We start from the raw sequence: 17,184 nt of genomic DNA, 5'->3' as shown, positions 1-17,184 counted from the left end.
TTACAATGTGACTAAATATGCCGTCCGTCAATGTTTGCTGAGTGTTAGCTATCGGTTGGGAATTGGGTTAGGCGCTCCAGATAGAAAGACCAAAGGCACAATGATCTTGTAGGAAAGGTGCAGCCTTGAACACATGGGTGCAGCATTCATTGGAAGGATGGTGCATCTAGAACAAACACCAGGGGCACAAGGAAGGCTTGAGAGAGGCACAGGCATTAGAACTGGGCCTTGAAGTTACTAGCGTGAGTTCTTCAGATTGAAAAGTGGGAGAAAACACATTCCATTTTCGAAGGTCCCTGAAGTTTCTCTTGCTAAAATAAGAGTAAGTTACCACCTTGGAAATCACCGTAAACTTGGTGTAACTGGTATAGGAAGGTGGTGTTTCATGGAGTGCACCATAATGGCGCTGCAGTTGATTTATCTGCTACAACGGTATTTTCTGAAACAACACTCAGAAGAACACCACTTCCTTGAGATGTTAATTGGTGCTTTCTGGGAAAACAGTTTTTTTTTTAAATTTTTTAAAGATGTATTTATTTATACATACAAGAACTGGGGTGTAAGCCAGAGGTGTGTGGGGGGGGGTGAGAGGATTCACCAGAGAGAGTGGGGAGTGGAACAGGTAGATCCACTGAAATACACTGTTGAGGGGAGCAGTAGGTGAGACAGGAGAGGTCTGCTGTGCCATGTGTGTTACTCCCTGGCTGGCCGGGGATCGAACTTGTGCTGCAGAGGCTGGCGATAGCTTGACAGCACTGTCCCTAACCCCTGCACCACAAGGGAGATCCCATCAGTTTTCTTTTAAAGTCAAACAAAATATGGGGAGCATTGACTGGGGCCCAGTTCCCTGGACAGTTTCTGCAGGACTTCTCAGAGCCTTTGGAGTACTCCTCTGTGTTGTAAACCAAGAACCTTCCATGCACCAATTTGTCTTGCCCTTTGCCCAGTGCTCGCTGAATTCCATGGCTCCCCCAGTGCAAGATCTGCTTGAGTGTAGGGGCAGCTATCAGCCATCTTCAGTAAGTGGATGTTTCTATTTCAGAAAGAAACCAGGGGCACAGGGGTGAGAAACTGGACATGAGGCCACTTGTCACCAGATAGTTAAAATCTGAGAATGAAGGTGATGAAGATGGACAGGAGGGGACCAAATTGATATGTTTGGAGCAATGGAAAAGTTATGTCCATAAAGAGGGTGAATGAGAAGAGAGATCTGAGAGCGACTCTCTAGATTTTGGCTGAGAAGCTTGAACAGTGAAGAGAAATGTTAGGTAGAAGATGATAAAGTTAATTTGATTTGGGATGTTTTATACCAAAGTGCCTATAAGACCTATAAATAGAACTGATCAACTCAGCCAAGAGCTGGAGACAAATCTGCAGCTGAAGACATCCAGGAGTTTATTTTTATCCTTCGGTGATGCTTCAGGAGACGCTTTATTGTCTAGCAGTGTCTTAGGGGTCATCCTAATTAGCACTGTGTTGCTTGACCAGAGATGTATAGAAATGCAGGTTGTAGAGAGCTTGGTTTAATATAAAGATGAATATAGATTATTCACTAGCTATATACATACTGAGATATTGATATATGACTAGCACAGCAATTGTGCATGGGAAAAACAAGCAAACAAAATAAACAAGTAAATAAGTAAACCAATAAATGAAAGAAAAAAAGAAAAAGACCCAATTCTTGCTCCAGGAATAATTATCTTAACACTTACAGCAGATTTTGAAATCGGCGAGATTACATGTGTAAGGATCCTGTCCTTCCATTTGCTCAATGACCTTGAATAGCTTATGCAACTATTTAAACCTTGAATTTTCTCATTTGTGATATATTATTTGTAGAATGCCATTTAATATCTTCTTCATTAAGGAGCTGTTGAGGATAAGCCAGGGTTAAACAAAACTTTATTTTGAACGTATAAAATAAGTTTAGGTAGGAAATAATGTATGCATTGTGATCTATTTAATAATTTTTACTATTATTTTATTTGATTTCCAGTTAATACCCAATAATAACCTGTCTATTTGAATTGCAAAACTCAAGCTGGCTTGAATTAAAGAAGTGTGAAAAATTCCTGGGCTGGCAAAATACATAACACTTCCATCAATTAAAAATAGGTAAAATGTGTTAAAAATAATGAAAAGTTCATGCTTTAATTGAACTGGCTTTTCATGAGTTTATGTTTTTATGAAGCTTAATGAACAGAAATTGAAATGGTGCCATTATGAAATCTGAGTTAATTGTTATTATTCCCATAAAGCTCACAGGATCAAGAAAAGTTTTGCCGTTATGCCAACTAGAAATGTACAGTACCTGCCTTCATTTTCTCTGGATTTATTTTTGGTAATAAAGACCAACATTCACCTCGGCAAAGAGAGCATTTGCTAAATTGAAAACTTCCTTTAACCGCTCTAGCAACTTCTGACACGAGCCGGCCAGAATGGCAGGGTGCTGTGTCCATCGGACAAGACTTTCATTGTGCTTTCTGACTTTGTTAAGAACAAGACTTTCTCCACATTACTGTTACTCCAGTACCATCCTAATCTTAAATATCATTGTGCTAGAAGGCACTCCAATGTTAATTAAAAATAGAGTCTAATTATTTACCGTACTTGGTTCATACAAACCTCTGCAGTATAATCAGTGGACTCCCTTAAGGGGCTTCACGGTATTTGGGAGTGAAATCAAAAGGTCTGTTGCTGACTTACTCTCGACTCAAGAGTGTAATTAAGTATAACCTACAATTCACCTTTAGGTCACAAGATCAAACATAACTTATCTGGGCAAAGTCCAAAGGTATGTGCTTGTGTTGACTGGCTACCATTGGGCGGCATACATAAATGAGTGGCACTTTTACCTCTGGGCCACCCAGAGAACATTCTGGGTGTTTCTGGAAATAGAGGGAAAGCAGAGGGTGACCGACTGGGTCCTTCACTTTAGACTGTCTTCATGACAAAGCGCCATTAGCCAAGCCTAAGAATGGCTCTGCTGGTTGTTCAGCTACAATCTCTTCCCATTCTTGACTTAGCTAGCCCTGGCTTGGAGTTACTGAGGAATGTTGTCTCACCATTAGCGGGCTGGGCCATCACGGGGCTTTGCCCTCTGGAAGTGTAACAGTATTTCCAGGGCCAGCATGGTGGTCAGCTCTGCCTTTAAAATCTTATATAACTGGGCTTATCTGGAATTTTCTTTTGCATTTTTTAATGAGGGAGAAATCCCTTCCAAAAGTAGGCTCAAAGGGTACATTGGTTTCTACCCCTTAATATTCAAATCAATATCTTAGAGTCCTACTCAGTTTGAAACATCTAATTGCCTGTCCTGAGGAAGAAGCAAGCCAAATGAGATAACAGTATAAGGTGGTAAAAGAATCGGACAATGGGAAACAGCAGCAAAAACCAAAATCATATTAGAACTCAAGGTAGCAGAACTGGAAATTCATTAGACAGATTGTGAAGGTTGAGATACTCAAAGCATGGAAGGTTTTGAGAATCTTGAATATTCTTTTGTAAAAACACTATGGAAGCAATTCAATGGGAAGGACTCAGTTCTCCAGAGTCTGCAGTGGGAACAGGGATTTGCTCTGACCTTCCTGATTAAATTCAATCTGAAATTTTGGCCAGGAGAATTAAGAATTCAGAGTCAAAATGGACAAAATCTGTTTCATCAATCGACAGGTGTCAGCAGTCAGAAAGGCAAATTGAGATGCCAAAGGTGAGGAGGGTGCTCCATGAAGCTCCCATGGGTGGGGAGATCTATGAACAGGACAAAGGCTAAAGCAGTCAGGGATGGCAGTACTGGGGTGTCTGCCTGCTGAAAACTGACAAATGGGGTTCTTGCCAGCCAGAGGCTCTGACTCACAGAAACTTGAGAGTTCCTGTGAGCCATAGCCAGGCAGAAAGGATTATATACACACTCAAAAGGTTTTAGTGTGTGATATGTTAATCTCGATATTGGGGATTGGGCTGATGTTGGGATGAATCTGTTAGAAAACATTCCCAAACACACCACATCTGTTCCAATGGATAAACTGCCATCCAGAGATGACAACAGTATTTATGGAACTTCCCACTTGCAGATGGCTGAGATAAGCAAAAAAGAGGCATGTCCCTGACCCCTAGATGCTTACAGTCAAATGAAGTGTCTGAGGAGGAAATGTACCTGCTGTCGTACCAGCACTGTGACAAAGGGGAGCAGGTGAAGTGTGGGGGTTGTGGGAGCAAGAATCAAGTCCTACAGGGCCTTTGTAGGTCTGGGGGCATATCTTATTTTTATTTTTTTGAAGATTTATTTATGCATACAAGAACTGGGGTGTAGGACAGAGGTACAGGGAGTGAGAGGGTTCACCAGAGACAGAGTAGGGAACAGAACAGGCAGATTGACAGAAATACACTGCTGAGGGGAGCAGCGGGTGAGTCAGGAGAGGTCTGCTGCACCATGTGGGTCAGCTCCCTGACCAGGGATCGAACTCATGCTGCAGTGGCTGGCGATAACTTGATAGTGGTGAGACTTTCACCCCTGTGCCAATAGGGAGGCCCTAGAATCTCTGTTGTGTTATGGTGACTGCATGTGCGATCTTCCAGGACCTCAGAATTTCTGAATATTTTGACATTTTGGCGTCCAAAGTTGCTGCTGCTTATCTTTGTGAAAGCAGAGAAAGGTGCATGAGATGTATGCATTGTGTAGCCAGGAATGGTCTGCCTCTCAGAGAAGCATGGATTTGGGGATTTTAATCCCTGGATTTTCTGGTGCACCCAGAATTTACTGGTAAATCCCACTGACAAACAAGAAACTAGTCCAGTGCATCGGGTTTCTGGCTGAGTGTGAATGCTGAGCCATGTGTGCAGCAGCATTCGGCTCCTGTTGTGACTGACCTGCCTTCCTGGTCTGTGTGGCCTGGACACTGGGGGTGTGGTGCTGAAAGTCATGGCGTGGGCACTATCGGGCCTCTAGTGGTGTCTGAGGTTGGGGTTTACTTGACTCTTGACATGTCGTTGTCATATGATGGTGCAACAAACTGACACCATGTCTATTCATTCACTGAATATTTGTTGAGTCTCTACTAAGTCGCAGGCAGTTGTCACATGATAGTAAACTTAACACAGACGTCCCGATTACAGAGCACTGAATTCTGTATTTCTGAATTCTGAATTCTGAATTCTGCTTTCTCAGAAGACAGAAAGCAAACAAGCAAATGAAGGGATATATTCGTGCTGTTGTGGGGAAGGCAAAGCAGGAGCCAGGGATGGGAGTGGTGGGTGGGGGGGTCCTCTGTGTGAAAATGGCATCCGAGCCGAGGAAATGGGAGAAGGACTCGGGTGAAGGACCGCTGAGTCGGAAAAGAACCAAGTCCCCTCATCGGCTGAGGGAAGGAAGGGCTTGAAGCAGGGGAAGGAGACGCACTGGACTTTCTGGCCAAGTCCACACGTGCGTTTTTGTCTGTAAAGGAAGTAAGAAGCCATGGGTGGGTTTTAAGGCGAGGACTGTGCTGCTGTTTTCAAGGGTCCTCTTGGGGATGTGCAGTAAAGGAGGGGGCCAGGGTGGGTGGCATGGAGAGCTGCTTGACATCATGACAGAAGCGCAGGCAAGAGAGGGCAGACCAGACCAGTTGCCTCAGCCTGGGGAACTGCTGACATTTTAGACTGACATTTGGGCTGTTGTTGAGGGATGCCCTGGTCACGTCTCCTTGGCATCTACCTACTGGATGTCACAGCACACCACCCCCTGCTCCCCAGTCGTGACAGCTCCATACAAATAGCCCCTGAGAGGTCAAACTGCCAGAATCACTAGATCCTGCTGTTGGGGCTGATGGGAAAGAGGACAGGCCTTAGGGGCAGAGTCACTAAGCCGTGGCATGAGCAGGAAACGAGCAAGGATGAAGGTGGAGCCCAGGAGGTCCAGCCCAGGGGTGGTGTCCTCGGCCCTCTGTCCTCGGCCAGCTCGGTCACCTAGAGAAGGAACACAGTGGAAGCTCACTTAGGTGGGTTCTAGAAGAGCCCTTGAGACCCCTTCCCTCCAGCAGGAGTGGGGGCAGCAATTTGAATTTCCAGACCTGGATTGCAACCGAGGAGAAGAGGTTTAAGTTGGTGATGGTGGCTGGAGATGAAGGCCATCCTTGGGTGGATGGAATCTATTAGGAAACTACAGAGAAAGGAGGGAAGGGGGGCTGAGATGAAAGCCACAGGAAGCTGGAGGAATAAGCCCTCCAGGAAGAGCCAGTGAGAAGGGTGGAGGGCACCCTGGGGATTGTAAGAACCCCAAGGCTACAGGAGATAACAAGGTGTCAGGACAGGGCCAAGCAGCTGGAGTCCAAGCAGCCTGGCTTTGAATCCTGATTCCAGCACTTAAACTTGCGTGACTGTGGGCACATTACTCAGACTTTCTAAGCCTTGCAGTGTTGTTAGGAGGGATTGAAAGTAAGGTTGCATGTAACATCTATGTGCTGGTTCATAGCAGTGCTCAGTAAGTGATGCACATCGAGAGAGATCTGAGGAGCTTGGGCTGGCACACAGGGCTGAAGAGAGAGAGAAGACAGCCTGAAGACTTCAGCTTGGAGGCCTTGGCAGCGTTCATAGGAGCAGCGACATCTCAGCCACTGGCGCAGGAGCTGCTGTAACCCTACACAGCCGAAGCAGGCATGCCGGGGGTAATGTAATGAAAGGAGTTTTCCTGCCTTCAGGACAGGTGCTCAAGTGATACAATTTGGAGTCTCAAATTCCAGAGCTTAATTGTTTGTTTTACATACAAGTTAGCCCAGTTCAGAACACCTGTGGACTAAGTTCTTTTGATGCCCCAAAGCCTGTCTTTTATTAAGCTCTTTGCAGGCAGTCAAAGTAAGACCAAATGTCCGTGTGTTGCTGAATGGGAGCACGGACAGGAAACGATCGTCCCCAGGACTGCTGGGTCAGCGCTCAAAATAGCAAGTGAATCCTAGGGCTCTGGAAAATACTGTTCTGTGATTAATGTAACCATAGTTAGATATAAAATAAAATTAAATATTATGTATAGAGAGAAACTTGTCTACACACACATAAAATCCCCTATTAGTGTACTTGAGGTTTAACCATGTTGAATCGATAAAAAATGATTTAGAACGGCTGCTTTTCAGCAGCTGGTTGCACTTCCAGCCTTCCATAAAGAAGTTAAAATTAATTTTAATATGTTGATGGTGCTTATTGATGATAATATTCATAATAAATATCCATTGGAAAAATTCTCTGGCACATCTATGTGACAGAGAGGTCAAGAATGTTAATGACAATCACAGCTACAAAATGCAATTCAGTCAATTACTTTAATTAAATCTAAAACTACTTTATGTCTTCTCATTTATATAGTAAACTGATAGTAGGGGAAGGGCATCCTCTTTTTCTGCCTCAGTTTAGAATCCGAAGATGTGGTCTCGCATTGTGTGTTAACATTCGTTGCTCTTATCACCTTGTGGAATGGTTAAGGCAATTATGAGCCTTGCAAGAAATGCAGCTTCTTCTAGAAGGGAAAAAGAGGTGGGGCTTTCCTTCTGAATGCAGTTTTTATAGAAAGAAAGCTTTCCCTTCTCAGACACTAATCTTGTATTTACAGACTGGGGTATGTTGGGCAGAGCCAACATTCCAGGGTAAATGGTAGAAACGTCTATATTTCAGTGAATCCTTTTTAATTATATTGTTTGGGATCAGAAGAAAAGGAACACAGCTGTCTGAAGTTCTCACTGCCACCGAGGTTCAAGTCCCTACAACTCAGTCATCATAACCGTACAAAATGCTATTTAAAAATGGATTGTGGGGTCACGCAAAACTTTGTTTCCTTAAACATTTATGTTGCTAAACTTGGAGAATAGACAGGCGAACATTTAAAAAAATGAGTCAGTCAATTCATTAACAACTCCCACCACCTTTCAACAGTTAGCTTTCTAGGGCCTGCTGTGTGTCAAGCAGTGATCTGGGTTTCCAAATACAACCTTGAACCATGCAGACAAAATCTTGTCCCTGCCTGCCAGGAGCTTCCATTGTAGTTTGGAGGTAAAGAGAAAACCAACAAGTGTATAATATCGACCAGTGGCAAAGAGTATGAGAAACAAGAATGACAGTAGCCACACTGGATGACTGGTAGGGTCACCAACTTTTCTAGGTTTGGCAGGGACAGTCTCAGTTTTACTTAAGAAAATATTGCCTCCCAGAAAAGACCTCAGTTCCAGGCCAACTGGGATGCTTGGCTGCCCTTGAAATAGATTGACTAAGGGGGAATTTCTTTTGGATGGACAGACAGGGAAGGCCTCCCTGAGAAGTGACATTTGAATTGAGTTAAGAATGATGCGAAAGAATTGTCTTCACACATCTGTGGCGCCATCAGGATGGAGCTTGTCCCTGCCTGGAGATGTTCCAAAAAGGGATTTGGCTTTGAGAACGTGGATAAACATTTATGGAGTGTTTTCTGTAGGCCAGACAATGTCAATATTTTATCTTATTTCATTCTCACAGTCCAAGTGTTAGGCATTATAATTCCCATTTTTATAGGTCTTCATAAAGTGATGAATATTGCCCAAAGTCTTAAGCTAGTAAGTACAGATTTGGGATAAAATCTTGTTCTGCCTGAGTTCAAAGCCCATACTATTTGGATGAAAAAGTGAATTTGAACTACTTTTGGGAGGAAAAACCACTTCCTGCTTGGAGGGGAGATGAAAATAGACCCTTTATTCCATGGAACCCAAGCTTTTCCCATATAACCAATTAAATCTCCACTAAACAGGACTAGCTTGGATGTTATTCTTTATGCATTTTAGACCTGATAGCTTCTGGGTTAAGCGGTCTTTATTTATTTTATTTATTTTAATTTTTTTTAGAACTGGGCTACAGAGCAGAGGCATGTGGGGGTGGGGGGTGTGAGAGGGTGAGAGGACTCACTAGAGACAGAGTGGGGAACAGAAGAGGCAGACTGAAATATACTGCTGAGGGGAGCAGCAGGTGAGGCAGGAGAGGTCCACGGCACCATGTGGGCAGCTCCCTGGCCAGCTGGGGATCAAACTCGTGCTCAGAGGCTGCGAACAGCCTCAAAGTGCTGTACTCAACCCCTTGCGCTACCAGGGAGTCCCCTGGTCTTTAAAAGGAAGGGTACCTGCTAAAGAACCTAGCATTCCTTGGGGAGAATATGAAGGACTGCGATGGTGAGGTTTGTAGTTTTTGCAAATCACAAGGAGGAAGTAGACAAAGAAGAAAATATATCTTGGTTTTACCAGATACTATTTCTCTCTGGGCTAGCGTTGCCTGTGGACAAATGGGAGCCATATATCTTTGTCTTATTGTTTAGCTTCTGGTCTATGTTTATCCCTTAAGTCTTTTCAGAACAGACCTTGTGGACTATGTCTTTAGATTTTTTCATTACAATTAACATATATACTTGCATGTAGTATGAAATCCCTAAGTTTCTTCTGAAATTCAAATATTTGAAGGATCAGGAGGATTTGGAGGATTTGGTTTCTTAATAGACAGTGTAATTTTAAGTGATTTTTCTGGGTTTGGCTAACAACTTTGGACTACCACTTGCCATAGTTGTATTTTAACCCAACTAATTTTTAAAGATATCAGTTTATTTAAATTAAACTACAAACATGTTAGAAAGCAATTATGGAATGATAAAGTAAGGACATAAAGAATTTACTCCTCTACAAGCAATTAGAACACTGGCAAGAATCTCAAAATCCACATTTTTCAGAACCCTAGAAATTATCCAGAGTTCTACAGTGATCTGAAAAGGTTTTATTCAAGCACTGAATAGATAAACAATGGTAAGAATAACAAATGTTGTGGCATAGTCACTTCCCTAGTCCAATCCCACCCTCCCTATTCTGTAGCGTTTTTGAAATACAACAGCTTCATAAATATGGTAGCTGTGTAAACAAGTAACTCGGAAGCCAATGAAGGAGGAAGAATGGTTTTGAAGCTCCTCAAAGGATTATTCTGAGAAAGTATCACTCCTTGGTCCCACAGTCTGTCTTTATTTGACCTTACTTAAACAATCATACTATACAAATAGCTTTTCCAGGGTGTTTATTAAAAACAATTAGTGACATCATTTTAATAGCAGCTAAACTGAGTTAATATAGCAGCTCTCTGGGTTACTGATAACAGTAGGGGTTACCAAGAGACATTAGAAAGGAAAAATTGGGGAATGAAATTTCTATAGAGGTATTTAGAATTCCATATATTTCTGGAAACCTAAAAGCCCATATGAAAGTACAGAGCTATGGATATATCCAGGAAAGACCTGAAGAAGTCTCTACTCTTTTATCTTTTATCGCCGAATGACTTTGAGAATCTGTGTAAGCAGAAAGTGAAAGCTAGGTTGGAGTTCTTAGCTGCACTGAAAGATCCTCCCCTTTCAGAACTTCTTGCAAAATATTGCATGATTTTTTTGATTCAAATGATTTAAGGGAATCTTTGTCAAAGAATTCAAGTGATTTAGGGCATAAATATCTAAACAGAAACATCAGTGGCTGTACAAGATAAGTCTACAGACTTTACATAATAAGCTTTCAAGAACTTCACTAGACAGATAATCAGTAACAACAACAACAAAAATCACCACCAATAACAACCTCTGGGTGGTGGAAGATTATCTTAAGTATAATATCATATAATTTTAAAAACTGTCTAATTTTTAAAAAGAAAGGAAAGTGTGACCCACACTTAGGAAAAAGTGGTGAAGAGAAACTGTCCCAAAGTAGCCCATAGTTGGACTTACTAGACAAAGACTTGAAAGACTTAAGAAAAACATATTTAAATAATTAAGGAAAGTGTGAGCATAATGTTTCATCAAGTAAAGAATATCAATAGAGATAGATATTATAAAGAAGAATGAACAGAATTCTTTAATATAAAAGTACAAAAACTCACTAAAGGGGCACAGCAACAAGTTTGAAATGATAGAGACGAGAATGAGTGATACTTAAGATAGTTCAATGGTGATTCTCCAGTCTGAGAAACAGAAAGAGAAGTGAATGAATAAAAATGAAAAGAGGGCTCCCTGGTGGTGCAGGCAGTTGAGCGCAGTGCTGTGAAGCTGTCCGCAGCCTCTGTAGCGTGGGTTCGATTCCCGCCTGGCCAGGGAGATTCCCACATAGTGCAGCAGACCTTTCCCGTCTACCTGCTGCTCCCCTCAGCAGTGTATTTCAGTGGATCTGCCTGTTCTGCTCTCCGCTCTTTCTCTGGTAAATCCTCTCGCCTTCCCGCACATCTGGCCAGTGCCCTGGTTCTTGTATGCATGAATAAATAAAACTTAAAAAAAAAATGAAAAGAGCATCAGAGACCTATGCAGTACTATCCAGTGCACCAAAATAACATAATAGATGTCACAGAAGAAAAGAAGAAAGGGACTGAAAGAATATTTGAGGAAATATGTCTACTACCCTTCCAACTTTAATAAAAAGCATTAATCTGCACATTCCAGAATCTCAACAAACACCATGTAGGACAAATTAAAAGTGATTTGCACCTAGATACATAATAAAAATATTCCCAGATAAACAAAAACTGAGAGACTGTGACTAGCACACCTGCCCTACAAGAAATACTGAAAGGAGTTTTTCAGGCTGAAGTGAAATGATGCCAGACAACCACCGGTAAATGTAGCTACATTGATAAATATAAAAGAAATGTATTTTTACTTACATTTTTTTGTTGTATTGATGAGTTTATAATGCATAAACACCTCAGTTGTATGACAGTAATTGACCAGAGGAGGGGAAGGGAATGGGAATGGAGGTGTATCAGAGCAAAGTTTAGGTATATTGTTGAAATTAAGTTGGCATTGGTCCTCCCTGGTGGTGCAAGGGGTTAAATCGCAACCTGTGAAGCTATCCTCAGCCACTACAGCATGAGTTTGATCCCTCGGCCAGGGAGATACCCACACGGCGCAGCAGACCTCTCCTGACTCGCCCACTGCTCCCCTCAGCAGTGTATTTCAGTCAGTCTGTCTGTTCTGCTCCCCACTCTGTCTCTGGTGAATCTTCTCAGCCCCTGCACCTCTGGCCTGCACCCCAGTTCTTATATGCATAAATAAATAAATCTTAAAAAAAGAAGATATTAAGTTGGTCTTAACCCAAACTGAGCTGTTTTAAATTAGGATGTTGATCATAATACCCACTGCAATCACAAAGAAAATGAAAAACAATTGTAAAATGACAGCAAGGACACTAAAATAGGATACTATAAGATATCTAATCAACATAAAAGAAAACAGTTATGGAAGAATAGTGGAACAAAAAAGACATAAGAGGGCCTCCCCGGTGGCGCAGCAGTTGAGCGCTGGGTTGCGAAGCTGCCCGCAGCCTCTGCAGCGCCGGTTCGATCCCCGGCTGCTCCCCAGCCACCAGAGGAGGGTCCCACATGGCGCGCAGACCTCTCCTGCCGCCCGTTGCTCCCCTCAGCAGTGTACTTCGGTCCTTCTGCCTGTTCTGCAACCTGCTCTGGCTCTGGTGAAATCTCTCACCCTCCCGCGCTTCTGACTGTACCAGTGCTTGTATAAATAAATAAATAAATAAATAAATAAATAAATAAATAAATAAATAAATCTTAAAAAAAAATGGTATTGAGATACTGCAAAGGAATGAAATTGGACCCCCCACCTTACTAAAAATGTACCAGACACCTGAAGATAAAAGAGAAAACTACAAAACTGAGTTAGGCAATGGTCTTGCAGCTATGACACTAAAAATTGAAGCAACAAAAGAATAAAAAACTGAGACTTATTAGAAAAATAGCTTTCAAAAACCATCATGACCAAAGTGAAAGCAACAGAATGGGAGAACATTATCTTCAAATCATATAGAGGGTCTGATTTTCAGAGTATACAAAATATTCTTCCAACTGAAGAAAAAAAATCAATCAAAAATGGGCAAAGGATTTGAATAGACATTTCTCTAAGGAAGACTCTCTGAAGATTTACAGATGGCCATAAACTGGTGCAAAGATCATCAATATCATTAGTCCAGGGAAATACAAATCCAAATCACAATGAGATTTTACTTCACACCCACTAGGATTTTTTCTTAAGACATTGACAAGTGTTGATGAGACTGTAGAGAAATTGGAACCCTCATGCATTGTTAGTAAGATTGTAAAATAGTACAGAGATTTGGAAAGAGTTTGGCAGTTTCTCAAAATGTTAAATACAGAGTTACCATATGACTGAGCAATTCCACTTAGGTACAGACCCAGGAGAATTGAAAACATATGTGGACACAAAAACTTCTTCAGGAATGTTCTTAGCAGCATTTCCTAATAACTGAAAAGTGAAAGCAAGCCAGATGCCCATCACCTGATGATTGGATAAACAAATGTGGTATATCCACATAAAGGATATTATTTGGTCATAAAAAGGAATGAAGTATTAAGACGTGCCATGGCACAGATGAACCCTGCAAATATCATGCTAAATGAAAGAAGCCAGATGCAAAATGCTATATATTCTGTGATTCCGTTTCTATGAAATATCTAAACTGGCAAATTCATTGAGACAGGACTAAGTAGTTGACAGGGAATGAGACAGAAAAAATGGGAGTGGCCTGGGCCTCCCCTGGTGGCGCAGTGGTTGAGCGCTGGGTTGTGAGGCTGCCTGCAGCCTCAGCAGCGCTAGTTCGATCCCAGGCTGCTGGCGAGTGTCCCACACAGCGTGCAGACTTCTCCTGACGCGCCTGCTGCTCCCCTCAGCAGTGTACTTCATCAGTCTGTGTGTTCTGTTTCCCGCTCTGGCTCTGGTGAATTCTCTCATCCTCCCATGCTTCTCACTGTACCCAGTGCTTGTATAAATAAATAAATAAATCTTTAAAAAAAAGTGGGAGTGGCTGTAAGAAGGTGTGGGTTTTCTTTTAGGAGTGATGAAAATATCCTGACATTGGACTTGGTAATGGTTGCACAACACTGTGAGTATGCTGAAAACCACTGACTTTATGGTATGTAAATGATATCTCAATAACTGTCATAAAAATACTTTGTAAGTAACTTCTCTAAGAGGAAAGTCGACATCTTAGGCAGTTTTCTAGAAGATAAAATATATGTGGCCCGGATTCAAAATGGACCTTGAATCTGTAATTTTCTTTTGTTTTAGGTGGTTATAGAGTCATTTTACATGGACTGTATTTCCCAGCTGCCTTTGAGGGTAGGGGTAGCCATTGAACTAAATTCTGTTTAGAATGAAATATTTGGTGAAACTTTTCTGTTGTGCCCTCAAAAGGCAGTTGCTGGCTTCTATTCCCTGCTTCCTGATTTAGACAGGCTCAAGCATGGCCAGGGGGGTGTTGAGCCTTTGAACTGGCTGTCAGGAGCTCCACCCTAGGCCATGACAGAAAACAAGATGGAAGGAAGTTTATTTACTGAACCACCTTGAAAAGCAGCACCTTCTGAGTCATACTCTGCACCAATATTGGCCTTTGTTATTTTGAACACTTTTAAAGCAGTCAAAGCAACCTTTTAATTTGTGTAATGACATCTTTGGGATCATGGCAATTTTTGCTAGACTTTTTTTTCTTTTTCCCATGGATCTATGCTCCAACAGTTTCAAACAAACAGCTCTGACAGTGGGAGGATAAATAAGGCATAGTTCTTTTCCTCTGAGAGTTCCAAGTGTAGTGGAAGAATTTGTTGCGTGTTAAGCATCTAATGTAAAATGCAATAGATATAAAAGCTGGGATTCAACAGAGTTTTGTAAGGGTAGACGTGAGGTTGTGGGGAGCAAGGGAGGGCTGGAGGAAGGAGAGGTTGGGGTGAGAACTTGTAAGGAAAACCATTTGTGAGTAAATGAAGGTAATATGATTTCTCGCTCCATGGTATGTGTTCTTACATACTGTATGCAGGTTTTTTTGTCTTGATAATGTGTTACTTTTTTAAAAAACTTTTTAGTTTGAATTTTAGAGTTGAAGAAATAGTCAGTGCAGAGAATTCCTGTATACCCTCTACTCAGATTGTCCTAACATGAACCAATTCAATAAGCATGAACCTAAGAAATTAAGGACAATTAAGAATAACACTATCAAAAAAAAAAAAAAAAGAATAACACTATTAACAAAGCCCTGGACTTGATCAGCTTTTACCAGTTTTTTTTTTTCTTTTTTTTTTTTTTGTCCCAGGATCCCAAACCACATTGAATCTTTCGCTTTTAAAGCTCTCCTTAGTCAGATTTACTTAAATCAGATTTAACTCCTAAATCAGATTTAGATGGCGGTATTCACCGAGAATCTCTCCTGTCCATTTGAAGACAAGAGGACTAGAATGAGAGCCACGCAGTGCCCATCTGTCCATGGCCTGGCTCAATCATTCGTGAAACCCTAGTCCATCAAGTGGATGGTTGTGGGGATCAAGAATGAAAGCACTCTGGGCCTCCCTTGTGGTGCAAGGGGTTAAGCACCGCACTGTGAAGCAATCCACAGCCTCTGCAGCACAAGTTCCATCCCGTGCCGGCCAGAGAGAAACCCACATGGTGCAGCGGACCTCTCCTGTCTCTCCCGCTCTCCCCTCAGCAGTGTATTTCAGTCAGTCTGCCTGTTCTGCTCCCCTGAATGAATCCTCTAACCCCCCCATCTCTGGCCTGTACCCCAGCTCTTGTGTGCATAAATAAATAAATCTTAAAAAAAAAATGAAAGCACTCCAAAAATTACAAAAAACTATCCTGAGGAAGATCATTTATTCACTCATCAATCATTCAGGAACTTTTCCTGAGTGCCAGCCATCTCCAGGACCCAGTCTGGGCACATGGTCCACACGGCACATGATTCCCATGTGTTGCATGCCTGCCAGTTCCAGGCTTGTAAGGCTGATCATTAAGTAGTTACCAAACACCTACTGTGGGCCCTGTGATACAAACTGCTAACTTTGCATCAGAGCACATCCTGTGACTATTCCATTACAGGCCTCAAAGAGTTAATGTGTTGTCCGTGCCTCCCCTGTGCTGGGGATTCTCTCACCAGTTCGGGGGAGGCTGCAGATGCATTAGGCCTCCAAGTATATATTTTCTTTTCCCCTCTGTTTATGTCTCTGTTTTCTGTAAAGTCTTCTAAGCAGCGGACGTATCTACCAAGTTCTTTGACAATGCTATAAATTTCATTAAGAAGATGAAGCCTTATGGGGCAATTAACTCCAAAAGTGGTACAAAGCAATAGCAAGGAGATAGTGGCCTGTAGTACTTAGCACTTAGCTCTGAAATTGAGATAAGCCCTATCAACTCGGGGTTGTGTTTAATGTTCACTGCCGCTGCCATAGCACAGCTACAACCTAGCGGTCACCGTGTTAACACTCCCCAATATCTATTACAATTAGTTTTTGATTAAGAGGCCTAACATGGCTTTTGAAGCCTTTTATGTTGTGTCAAATGGCGAGTGATGGAGTGGGATGGGCAGACACCTCAAGTAAGAAAGCATCTTGTAAAAGGTTTCGAGTGAACTATTTTATCATCCTAATGGAAACCAGATGACCTGAACTCCCCCCTTAATTTCAACTATTTACTGGAGAGTCCTTGTTTTGAATTACTTAAAGATTTATTCTTAAATGACTACATCCTGCATTAAGAATCACTAATAACGGAGCCATTTGGAATTTGGGGAAAGCTTTTCAAGATGACTGGCGGTTTTCACAGAGGGTTCATTTTATTTTGCTTTTGCTGTCGATTTTCAAAAGAGCACATGTCTTTGCCCTTTTCTTGTATTTAATTAATATTTTAATTATTGTGGGAGGCCTTTCTCTGTCCGGTTAGGCTTTCTCCGCTAGGGGTTCAGTCAATAGTTGGCCTATTTTCTAAGAGAGAGGTCACTGGTATTTTGTGAGGGAAAAAAAAAAAAAAAAAAAGCTTTGTTTAGTTATGTAAGATTTAATTCTGCATGCATGGGAAATGTTATTTTTATAAAGGTCAAGTAGCTTAAACAAAGAATATCGAAACACTTTGATGAACGGTAAAATATGCTTGTCGATTTAATGGAAAGAAGGTAAATATGACAAATTGTGAATGTGAAACATAGTAATTGTTTTCAATTAACTGTCTTTTTAATTGTTTTAAATTAACTGTCTCTGGCTTTGGCTGTAGAGTACCTGCCTTGAAATTTGGTTTCATCATCTGTAATTTGGGGTTGGACTGGATGAGTGAGCCCTGCGTTTTCGGTCCTCTCTGGAAGTCACTAGTTCTGTGATATCAGATGTGCTGGAGAC

General features: G+C 41.8%; 1 long non-coding RNA gene across 9 annotated transcripts in view; it reads left to right on the top strand.

Moving 5' to 3' along the window:
* Nucleotides 1-17,184, top strand: part of LOC119244320 (uncharacterized) — a 201,484-nt gene that overhangs the window by 106,584 nt on the left and 77,716 nt on the right. The gene's annotated exons all lie outside the window — the stretch shown is intronic.

Source organism: Talpa occidentalis, unplaced genomic scaffold (assembly GCF_014898055.3).
Source record: "Talpa occidentalis isolate TD23 unplaced genomic scaffold, MPIMG_talOcc4v2.1 talOcc4.14, whole genome shotgun sequence".
Classification (NCBI taxonomy): Eukaryota; Metazoa; Chordata; class Mammalia; order Eulipotyphla; family Talpidae; genus Talpa; species Talpa occidentalis.
This window is presented reverse-complemented; position numbering and strand designations above follow the sequence as displayed.